General features: G+C 41.0%; 1 pseudogene; it reads left to right on the top strand.

Annotated features, from left to right (window-relative positions):
* Positions 1-12,808, top strand: part of LOC100464357 — a 194,737-nt pseudogene that overhangs the window by 25,842 nt on the left and 156,087 nt on the right.

The following is a 12,808-nucleotide window of genomic DNA, read 5'->3' as shown; positions in this document are numbered from 1 at the left end:
CCGGAGAAATGGACAGTTTACCACCGCCAACTTCACTTAGAAACAGAAATAGTATTTGCTTTTCCCAGAAGCAGGCAACGGCTCCCCCATATAAAGAACAGTCTCAATCCTCGCTTTCAGTGGTTCAAAAAGGCCTCCTTTTAGCTAAACAACAAGGAGATTTAGATGCTCTACGTTTCGCTATCCCTGTAACTATAAGGGAACATTTGGCTCCCAGGGCAGATCCTAACCACCCAGAAGGAATACATGAGGCCAGGCCTGAGCCATTTCCCTTTAAAGCTCTCAAAGAGTTAAAGCAGGCAGTCCAAAATTATGGTATTAATTCGCCCTTTACCTTGGGTATTGTTCAGGGTGTTGTGGAAGGTAACAGATTAATTCCTAGGGACTGGTCTTTGTTAGCAAAAAAAAAAAAAAAAAACCATCCTATCCCCCCGGGGAATTCATACAATTTCGCACATGGTGGCAAGATCACGCGGAGACTGCTGCGAATCATAATCGAGCTAATAATGTCCCCATCTCTCTAGAAAATTGATGGGGGTAGGACCCTGGAGTCAAGTACAGGAACAAAGGCAGATGAGTGATCAGGCCATAGAACAGCTTCGCAGATGTTGCTTACGTGCTTGGGAAAAAATTGAGTCTAAATCCACAGCTAATGTCTCTCTTCAAAAGATTATTCAAGGAGCTAAGGAGCCTTATACTGAGTTCATAGCACAGTTACAGGAAGCTATTAAGAGACAGATTAATAATACAGAAGTTGCAGACACACTTAAGTTACTGGCCTATGAAAATGCAAACTCAGATTGCAAAAAAGTTATAGCCCCTTTTAAAGAAAAAGGCACACTCGCTGATGACATCAAATTATGCCAAGGTGTAGGCACCAAGACTTAAACAAAGCTGACTTGTTAGCTCAGGCCATGGCAGCCTTAACAACAAATACTTTCAAGGGACGGTGCTTCAATTGTGGAAAAAATGGGCATACTCGTGCCCAGGGCCATCTTAAGAATAAAAATACAATGGGAAAAAACAATCGAAATAATTCTCCCAGTCTTTGCCCCCGATGTAAAAAGGGGAGTCATTGCGCTAATCAGTGCTGCTCTAAATTTCATAAAGAGGGTACTGCCCTGCAGGGAGAGAGAGGCAAGCCCTCAGCCCCAAACCCAAAGGAGGCACACCCAACTTCAGTCTCAGACAATTTTAGATCTGTTACATGCCACACCGAGGAGTGCTGGACTCCACCTTCCGTGCAGAGAAAACTTCTTATTGCTACCAAATCAGACTCCCCAAAAGGTTCCCACAGGCTGTTTTCGCCCCTTACAGAATGACAAAGTAAGACTAGTTTTGGGGCAATCTAGTTTAACTAAAGAAGGTCTGCTGGTTCTTATAGGAGTCATTACTCAGAATGTAATGGAGAAATCATGGTCTTAATGTTTTCAAATACCCCGTATGAATTCTTAAAAGGAAACCGCATAGCACAGTTGATGCTGTTGCCATACATGAAGGGAAACTTTAAAAATCAAACACGTGGTGACACAGGTTTTGGGAGTACTGGTCGATCGGGAGTATATCTGAGAATTTTTAAGAGAAAAGCCAACCTGCTACATAAAAATACAGGTTAAGTCCTTTCATGGACTTAATACTGGTGCAGATATATCTATTATTGGAACCAATAATTGACCTAAAAAATGGCCCTCGGGCCCTGGAGCAGTAAATACCTCTGGTTTAGGACAAGCCAACAGTGTAAAGAGTGTCTTCATATCCTTCCTTGCAAGGGACCCGAGGGACAAAAGGGATATATTCAACCTTACATAGTAGGCATTCCTATTAATTTATGGGGCTGGGGTTTACTCCAATAGTGGGAGGCATTACTTATAATGACTTCCCCCTAGAAAGAAAATGGATACCCATTTGCCTTTTTCATAGGGGCCACTGCTCGACCTCCAATGGGTCCTCCAGAACCAATCCTCTGACCATGGAAGGATTAGCACCCCATTGGGATTGAGCAGTGGCCATTAAAGAAAAGGTAGAGGCTTTACAAGGTTTAGTTCAAGAGCAGCTTCAAAAAGGACATAACAGAGGAATCCTTTAGCCCTTGGAATTCACCAGTTTCTGTGATCAAAAAGAAGTCTGGAACATGGCATCTGCTTACAGACTTAAGAGTGGTCAATGCAGCAATAAGCCTGTGGGACCACTCCAGCCAGGATTCCCTTCTCCCAATATGGTGCCCCTAAACTGGCCTTTTACTGATTTACCAAGACTGTTTCTATACAATTCCACTTGCACAAACAGGATTGTCCCCACTTTGTTTTCACTATCCTTAGTGGTAATTTTACAGAGGCCTCCAGGCAGTTTCAATGGAAATTGCTTCCCGAAGGAAGGCTAAATAGTCCTACTGATGAGGGAACAGAAGGCAAGCTGAGGACAAAGCAGAAACTAATGACCCGCAACCCCCCCCCATGTTTGTGACATTCCTCAGGCACTCCTGGCTGCCCTAAAGGAAAAAGAAATAGTTAACTATAGAGACCACAACCCTGCAAGACTTGAATCCCTCAGTTTACAAATGTCTTAGCGATCTACAAGAACAAAACATTTCTATCAATTACCTGGCTTCCAGAAGGAAATGGAGATACTGTTAAATGGCCTTACAATCTGCAGCCTCCAGGAGGTTCCCAACTACCTTCATGTTAATGCCTTACTAGAGCGGTAAACAAGCTTGACAATGGTAAGGCCTATAGTATTGTGAGTCTTTAAAACATATGAAAGTACTTTTTCAACCTCCCTTTCTCCTTACCTCCCCCAGCCCCATAATATATAATCAGCCACCCCTTACAACCCAGGGCAGCAGCTCTTTCTGCCCACAGGTCCTGTCCCCATGCTTTAATAAACCACCGTTTAGCACCAAAATCATCTCAAGAATTCTATCTTGGTCATCAGCTCCGACTCCACCCCACCGAGCCTTACCTATAGTCCAAAGCTGCCTCATACGGCACCCGAATGTGGGCTTTGAGTCTTTATATCTGTACTCTTGAGCTTCGGTGCAAAATTGGTGAGTACTTCTCTCCTCTTCCTTTACTCTCATTCCAGAGGCTCTACAAGGAATACTGTCTTATGGAACATGTTCATGTTGATAGGTCAGGCTGTAATCCTCCAGCACATGGCTACTATGGGGAGGAGAAAGCCTGCGTTTTGGCTGGAAGTTAGTACCCTGGCCAGGATGGCAATAAGACCCAGAAACTTGATGCCCTCTCTTTACTGCTGTCCATACACAAAGTTGTCTGTCTTGGGCATGGGATAGCCACCAAAGTGAGACTAGCACGACTGCCAATTTAAAGACTCCCATGTGAGGTTTCCTCCTGATGGTGATCTAATCTTCTTTCTACATCATGATCTAGCCACTTCTGGGCATGGAACCTCCACTTGGAGCCGGCCGAAACCAGTACCTGATGGAATTACAACCCACCAGGGACCATTTCCTAGAGTAGTTAGCTGTAAGGACCATATGTGTTGGAATGTTGCTTAGACCATGATGGATTTCTATCTTTACTGTTTACCTCAGTGTTCCCTACTAACTACTTAAATTGCAGAATGGAGTATTTTCCCCTGCCAGATTTTTGTAGTGTTCACCATGGGTTAAAAGCATCGAGTTCTTAAGGCAAGGTAAGGCATGACCTTCTCTGGCATGACCTTCAAAGCAAGGTAAAATACACTTTCAAGTCAAGGCAAAATACGGCATGACCTTCATGGCATGACCTTCAAGGTATGGTATTTCAGGCCATACTCCCAGGCACCCATCTGCAGCCTAGGATGCAATGGGGAAGGGGGGGAGAGCAGGCCTCCTTCCTACAGGGGCCTTTAAGGGTGGCAGTGATCATAGCGATTTTAAGGGATGCCTTGGATCACTTTGATGTATGCTGTATGTGGGATACTACCCGGGAGTCAGGAGGGGATTTTCTTTGGTAATGGACTCTCTCTAGCATGGGATGGGAGCTGCTTCAGTCCCCAAGGGTTCTCCCTGGGATGCCTTTTAACCCATTGGAAACAATTCAGATTGCAAAATTTAGGAAAGTACTTAACTCCTAAAACTCTACTGCGGTGGGATCTGCCAGCCCTCTTCTGTAAGGAACAGGGCAAACAGACCTGGGGTACTTCATGCTTGTACCTAGGCCTTCATTGCTCTACAGCAGGACCCTGACCCAAGGGCCTCTTGCAGAATGTGTTTGCCCAAATGGGTCAGTTACTCTCTGTTGACATATTGGATGATAATTCTCTAAACAGGCCGCCTCCAAGTAAACCCAGGTTGCTGGAGAAAACACAGGCCATCCCGCACAAAGGGGACTCTTTGTCTTCTTTCTCACTGTTCCTTCTAACAGATGTGGGGGCATCTCCTTCCCTCATTTCCTGGGTTAATGGCTGTAACTGGAGCCATCTGTGGTTAGTCTACTTCGGGACTGGGACTTTAAGGAATATTCCCCAGCAGCTGCCGAAACTCGCTTTGTTTCGGGAAAATTCCCTGTCATGTCTGGCCCAGCAAGGACTCCCTAATCCCCGTTGTTGGCGGGGAAACATGGCATCTGCTCCTCTGTTGGAGCTGATGAGCTCTAAAACTGGGAAACCTTTCTCTGCCTTCTGGCAGCACTCTGCTACTGTCTCCCTTTCCCCCTTTATTTGTGCACCACCTTGGGTGCGGCCAGTGTAATTGGCTTCTGTACCATCCTCAGTGCCTCCTGCACCCCGTGGCTGCTCCCCCCCCATCAAGGAGCAAGAAGAGCACCCCCTGGACTTAACCACCTACTCCAGTATTTCCCCACCAGTGTCTCAGGTAAAAATTGACAACGGGGTGGGTCCAGGTGGAACATAATTCAGTATATTAAACTGAGTTAAGTTTGTTAAAGATAAGATGTGAAACTACTTTTTGAGGTTTACTAAAGGTCAAGCATACTTGTTACTTTGTTGTGAGTTGTTAGTAAAATGATGACTAAAATGATGGGTAATTGTCTCATCAAAGTTTTCATGGGTAACTGTTAAAATAGCTTTCAAAGTCTGATAACCTGAATCTTCAAAGTTTGCTTGGATGAATTCATTGGACATCTAGGTCTTTTCCAAATCGGATAAAGTGCTAAAGCATTATTACTGTATGTAGGTTTGTGCTTTTGACTTGTTGAAAAAAAAAAGTTAAGGATAAATAGTGTTGGTAAATATTTTTGTGATTAATTGATTCATAAATTTGCTGTCTAAAGTATTCTGGTGTAACAGTTTGCAATTGGTTGCAGAGACTGAGGTTTCTAAAAAAAATCTACTAAGCAAAGAAGGCTGATGGAAATAAAGGAAGCATCTCTGTATGTAGAAAAGTAGGAGATACATAAAATAATAAGGAATGGAAATGCATTTTTTTGTTGAAGGTAAAAGGTAATTCTGTCACAAGACTGGTTGGGTTGGAAAGATGGCATGGGATAAAATCAGAATGCAAAAGAAAGTTGTAGAAGGAAATCCTTGGAAAGGAATTTTAGGTGTGGTCAAGACAGACTAAGATTGAAATGAATGGATTTTTAAAATACAGTGGTATAAGATACGTAAGTCGGCTCTCTCCTGTTGAAAAAAAAGTTTTCTTGAATTGTTCAACCGCTCTGGATAAGAAAATGTAGAGTTTTCTTCCAGAAAACAGTTTGTGTTTTGTCATAATCAGGTCTTCAATCACTTAAGTTAACTTCTCAATATTAAAGGAGCTAACTTTTGCTAACTTTAGAACCCTATGTATTTGCCTTTCAAATCTTACTGTCACCTTTGTTATTGTAATCTGTAATCCTATTCAGGCATGTGCTATAATTTTAAGGTTTTAACAAAATTTATCAAGATTGAAATTGTAAATGAAGTGTCTCTAACTCAATAGGCCTTCTTTGCACTATGTTACTCAAAGTATGGTTAAATGATGAGCCTTCAGTTGCATTTGGGTAAATGGTGTAACTCTTCTAGATATAGTTCAGTTCTAAAGCTGTAATGTTTTAATATAAGGTCATTACCTTCTTCTGGCTATTGAAGTGTTACGTGTTACAGAAATAACCTGATTTCCTGGCCAGCTATATTGTAAACTCTGATCTCATCAGATTTCTAACCTTGTCCTGTGCTTTTGTTACTTACAATGGTTCTTATTCTCTTGTAAAATGAGCTTCATCTTCAAAGAGATTCATACAAAGGACAAATACAGGTATTCAATATCTTTATATNTGTAATGTTTTAATATAAGGTCATTACCTTCTTCTGGCTATTGAAGTGTTAGGTGTTACAGAAATAACCTGATTTCCTGGCCAGCTATATTGTAAACTCTGATCTCATCAGATTTCTAACCTTGTCCTGTGCTTTTGTTACTTACAATGGTTCTTATTCTCTTGTAAAATGAGCTTCATCTTCAAAGAGATTCATACAAAGGACAAATACAGGTATTCAATATCTTTATATAGAATCCTAAGAATGAAATGGGTAAGAATTTCCAGAACTAACTAAAGGTCCATTCAAACTAAACAAGAATTAGTAACCTGAGACTAAAACTAAAAGACGATAGTGTTGTGACTCTTTAAAACATTACTGATTCTCTACTGTTGCTCTTCCAGATGAGGAAACTTTCTCTTAAGACATCAGTGATAATACAGAAATAATAAAGCAAATAAAAGCATTTAACTTTTCTCTTTACCTGAACCCTCTGAAATTAAAAAGGTCTCAGTAAGTAAGTATTCTTTCTTCCATGGCAATCATAATAATTTGCATAAGTTCATAAGGATCTGTTCTCATAACAGGGCACCACTGGAAACATTGGTTATTTTACCAAGGCTTTGACTGGAATGTCATATTTGAGAGACATGCATAGACTCAGATATGACCAAACAGCTTTAAGGAACTAAGGTGGACTTTATGAAACCTGGAGCCATAAAGCCCCTTGGAAATGTTGGCCTGATACCTTGCTTAGAGTTCCCAGCAGCCTCACCAGGTAAGTAAAGAATGTCACTTCCTGGCAGGTGCAGGAACGTCAGGATATATTGGGGACCTCGTGAAGAGGAATCCGCCCAAATCTACAGGTATCGCAGGCATGTCTGATGGCACGTACTTGGCTTGGCTTCTGGCCTGGAGAGGCTACTAAAAGTTCATCCTGGAGATTCCTTAGATAAGAGTTCCAGCAAAGCATTCTGAAAGATGTATATGATCAGTAGCTATTCTTGCTGAGCTGATGTAAATAATTACGCCAAGTTTAAAATTGGTCTTGTNCCTTAGATAAGAGTTCCAGCAAAGCATTCTGAAGGATGTATATGATCAGTAGCTATTCTTGCTGAGCTGATGTAAATAATTACGCCAAGTTTAAAATTGGTCTTGTTTTGTAAAAAATAGTCCCAATTTGGCTATCTCTGGAAATGAGGGTTATTTTAGAGAAATTAATTTTTAAATAACACACCTTTGTGGATGTTAAATTCTAAATCTGATTGTCATTAAATGATTTAAGCTAGACAACTTAAAGTAAACTTCAGAGAAATAGCTTTTTTTTCTATACAATAGCTCATGTATAGATAATCTTCATGCTTTTTATTCTCTGGGGCTAGGAACAGGACCCCATGGGCATATAATTAATTAATGGAACAACTGGGAAATAAGATTCCCCAACAATTGTATAACATGGCTATTGCCTTGACCAGTTCTATGTGGCTGGGATGATGAAATTGCTCCGTAAAAAGCCAGAGCATACACCACTCCATAGGGTTACTATGGGCTTGTGGAGATCATAGATGACCCCACTTTCCTTGTGATTGGACAGGATGTGACTTGGGAATACCTTTATCTCTTGACAAGTCTTCCCCCACTCCTTGTTAAGATACTAAGGCTAGACCTCAAACAGAGCGTTTCTTAATGGTTTCGTTTCTTAATGGTTTCATCCTACATAGGTAAATTTATCCTAGAAGCCACCTCTATGGATATACAATTACAAGGAGAGGCTTTAGCCAAGCATACAACAGCCCTCCTGGCAAAAGCCTCAAAGCTCACTCAAGACAGTCCCTTACTCACCAGTGGATAATGGGAAGCCGACTTAATACCAGGCTATGCTTACAGATAACATGCCTGAAATAATACTGGAAACCTGTCAAGACTTTAAGCCCAGCTCCAGCTACCCTTAAGCCTGGACCTGACCATTATACTCCTATAGAGCATAACTGTTCAGAGGTTATTGATCTTGCTTGTTCTAGTTGACCAGATTTAAGATGTCCCTTTTGAAAATAGGATGGTTGGTTCACCAATGGTAACAAACTAAGAAAAACTGGGTATGCTATAGTCATGTCTAACTCAAAGACTGTCAGGGCAAAGCCCTGTCAGCAAACATGTCTGCCTCCAAAACAGAATTAATAGCCCCCACCTGGTGCTTTGCAATTGGCAAAAGCCTTAAAAATATTAACTGACTTCAAATATATTTTCCTGGTCCTCCATGCTCAATGGTGCAATTTGGAAGAAAGGGGATGATTACCAAGCCATAACTCACCAATCAAATACGGGCCTGAATGAATGTATGGCTCTCCAAAACCAAGTAGCCCTTGAAATCCTGACTGCAGTTTCAGGCCCAGTATTCTATGACTGGCTCCTGGCTGGGGCCCAATGACTATGCAGCTCTAACCTGTGGCCATGGCTTCCCCCAGGCTGGATAGGCCACTGTACTCTTGGGTTTTGCATGGATGCATTATTAAAACCATCACCAGCCCAGGCAACCTTGCAAATTTAAAACCATGGTGGACATGTTCGTGTCTCATTGGTAGACCACCTAGCATCTATCTTTGATACCTCCTTGAGACTGGAGAGTGGTGGTTGGCACATGGAATCTCTTACGTACATGGTCAAAGCCCTAAATGACACTTGAAATAGCATTTCTCTATTAAATGCAAGGGTAATAGAAATAATGTAAAATAACTTTGACATTAGATGTTTTTAACTGCTATACAAGGTGAAAGCTGTGCTAGCATAAAAACAATACTGTGTATACAGTCCACAGATTACCACAAAATATTTCTGGGTTTCTACCTGACATGAATGCTCAAATTGGTGCTTTAAATGATCTCTTCCTTTAGTGATTGCTTTAAACTCAATATACTAGAGGAAAATAAAAGTCAACTATCAAAGGTCTTCTACTCAGGCTTCTTTCTCCTTACAAATTAACCTTGTTTTGTCATTTCCAGTGTCTCCCTACCTAATGTCAAGACTCTTCCACTGCTGTAACTTTAGCTAACAGATAAACCTTTCATCTGTGTTTGTGTTGAATTCAGCTGCCTCCCCTTTAACTCCCCTGTATGTTCTAGCTGACCAGTATTGACCCATAGGTAAGGACATCTCTTCGCCCCTTTTCAGCATGAAGACGTTACAGAAGATCAGACCTTCCACCTTCAACAACCTTAAATACATGAGTCAATGTCGAGAAAAGGCAAGCTGAGGATGAAGCAGAAACTGATGCCCCGCATCTCCCCACCCCCAACCATGGGATGTATGTGACATTCCTCAGGCACTCCTGGCTGCCCTCAAGGAAAAAGAACTAGTTAACCTATAGAGACCACAATCCTGCAAGACTTGAGTCTCCCTCAGTTTACAAATGTCTTAGTGATCTACAAGAAAAAAGCATTTGTATCAATCTAGGTTCCAAAAGGAAATGGAGATAAAATTAAATATACTTATAATCTTGCAGCCTACAGGGAGTTCCCAACTACCTTCATGTTAATGCCATACTTAGAGGGGTAAACAACTTTAACTTGACAATGGCAAGGCTTCCAGTATCCTGAGAGTCATCTTTAACATACGAAAGTACTTTCTCAGTCTCCCTTTTTCCTTATCTCCCCCCACCCCGTAGTATATATAATAAGCCACCCTTCACAACGCAGGGCAGCAGCTCTTAACTGGCCACAGGTCCTGTTCCGAGCTTACTAAACACCCCATTTTGCAGGGTGTCTGAGTGGCTCAGTTGCTGGGTGTCTACTTTTGGCTCAGGGTGTGATCCCGGAGTCCTGGGATTGAGCCACACATCTGGCTCCTCAGCTGGGAGGCTGCTGCTTCCTCTCCCACCCCCTCACCCCCCCCTTGTGTTTGTCTCCCGCTGGCTGTGTCTGTCAAAACATTAAAAACACCTTTTTGCACCAAAGACAGTCTCAAGAATTCTGTCATCTTTGGCTCCAGACTCCACCCCATTGATCACCCCATTGATCCTTACGTATATTCCAAAACCTCATCACTGCCAAGTGTTTAAAAGTAATGTGGCTCGAATTTTGAACCTATTCGAGTCCAATACCCACAAGCTTATTTAATTCATGACATGGATGATACTTTATGTGCAGCAAAGTCTGAATTAGCGTTCTCTCACGCAGCAATTCGATCTTCATAAACCTGGCATGGCGCCGGAGAAAATCGAGACCTCAACCCCTTCTTACCTAGGTTAGCTAATGGATTGTACCACGATACGTACTCAAAAGGTCAGATCCAGCAGGGCGCCATTAAAACCTTAAATGATAAAGAATTTAGACATTAACTGGGTTAGACTGAAAATAGTTCTATGTGCTACGCTACACAATCTTTGAAGACTGAAGGTGATCTTGATTTAAATGGCTCCCAAACCCTTGAGGTAGGCATTTTGGAAGATTTGTAGAGAAATTGATAAAATGCAAACTCAAAATACCGAATATGCCTTCAACATGACTTTCCTACACTCCATTCACCTACCACTCTTTAATACAACATGAAGCCTTTCTGTAGAACGGTTTTTACCAACCCACACCACAAAATCGCTGACCGGTTTAGATCGGACCTCCCTCTCCTAGATGGGAAGAAAATTGGCTTGGATCCTTAATCATTCCTGTAAGGCACAGATGGAAACTGCCCTACAAAACGTGTATCTTCGCAGATTGCTATTAGCCAATTTGGGGGGATTTATCCTCCCACTATCCCTCTTCCTCTGTTACTTTTGTAAAATGTGATCCAGTTATATTACCCAAAGTCACTGCTGCTTCACCTTTGCCTGACACTTAAACTGTACAGATGGAGCCGTGAGAGGAAAAGCATGTTATTATGGGCTGCAAACCAAAATAATTGAGACCCCTCACTTCGCTCAGAAATCTGAATTAATGGCTGTTACACTCTTTCAGGCTGTCTCCGATTCATCTAACCTACTTTCTGACTGTATACAGAGTATATGTCGTTAGTCACATTGAGAGAGCCTCCGTTTCAACACCAGATACCCAGCATATGACCTTTTTTCAACAGCTGGAACTATACGTTCCCATGTTTCTCCATTTTGTATTACTCATGTACACAGTCATACTTCTATGCAAGTAAAGAATCTATAAAATTATTAGGTACTATGCATTCAACTTTAAGATTGATTTATTCATTTGACAGACAGGGAACACGAGCAGGGGGAGTGGGAGAGGAAGAAGCAGGCTCCCAGCAGAAGAGCCCAACATGGGGCTCGATCCCAGAGCTCCAGGATCACGCCCTGAGCCGAAGGCAGACGCTAAATGACTGAGCCACCCAGGCACCCCTGCGTTCAACTTTAGAAAGGAAATTTATAAATAAAAGTTTTTATTACAGTGGTTGACTTTAATAATGTTGAAATTCTGATTCCCTATGCAGTTTGTCATTCAGTTTGGTAGTTGAGTAATTTCTATAAGCGTTATGAACTTGGGGAATTTCTAGTTTAAGAAATGTGGCATTTGGTGCTGTAAAAAAAAATCAGACTTACTTTGACATAAGTAATTAGCAACAACATTTAAAAACAAACTGTCTAAAACAAATTCGCATTTAATATCTTAAAAGACACCCCACATAGAATGATAGATATTTTGAAAAACTTGGTAAGGTCAGTGTTTAAGGTCTGATTTTATTCTTCTATGAACTGCAAATGGATTTTTTACGTGACAGTTCTTTTCTTTTGAAGTTGATACTCTATTTCAAGGGAACATAGGTTCGCTTCCCGAGGCAAGGTATTTCTTTGTACACAATCTCATACACACACACATATATATATAATATTTAAGTTTAAAAAGGAAGAAAAAGAGTGGGGGGGAGAGAGGAGAAGAAGGATTAGGCTTCAATGAACATTCCTATTTTTTAGAGTAAATTTTTATACAAGCAAAGAGAAGTGATATAACCAGCCACATTCAATAAAATTTCAGTTAATTTAATTTCACAGAAATAATCCACAAATATTCAATATACATCTTCATGTAGCCATATAATATCAAATTTTGATTTATTGGAAAAAGCATGTTCATGAGAAAAGATCTTGCCATGTGTAAGTGACCACAGATAACTTCAGTGCACTCCAAATTTAAAAATGTTATCTGTAACTCAGAAAAATGTAAAGCTACAAGAAGATTTATGTTTGATCAGCGTCAACATTTTGTCATTGTGGAAATTCAAGCAGAAAGAGGTGTATTCTAGGGAACCTGAGTGGCTCAATTAATTGACTCTTGATTTCTGCTCAGGTCATTATCTCAGGTTGGAATCAAGCCCTGCATCGGGCTCCAGGCTCAGTGAGGAGTCTGCCTAAGATTTTCTCTCTCATCCTCTGCCCTTACCCCTGCGCTCTCTCTTTCATTTTAAAATAAATAAATTAATTAAAAAATTAAAGGAAAGGGTGCATTCTCCATATCTAGCAAAAGCTTAAAGGCTGAATTTTCTTATTCTCAGTTAAATATTATATATGCTTTAATTAATTTGAATACTTCTCCTGACTTATATCTTCTAAAAAACTGACTTAAAATATTTGTAAAATCAAATTGGTGACCAAAGGGTACAAACTTGATGA

This window comes from Ailuropoda melanoleuca, chromosome 8, assembly GCF_002007445.2.
Source record: "Ailuropoda melanoleuca isolate Jingjing chromosome 8, ASM200744v2, whole genome shotgun sequence".
Taxonomy (NCBI): domain Eukaryota; kingdom Metazoa; phylum Chordata; class Mammalia; order Carnivora; family Ursidae; genus Ailuropoda; species Ailuropoda melanoleuca.
Note: the sequence above shows the minus strand (reverse complement) of the source record. Positions and strands in the feature narration are given on the sequence as shown.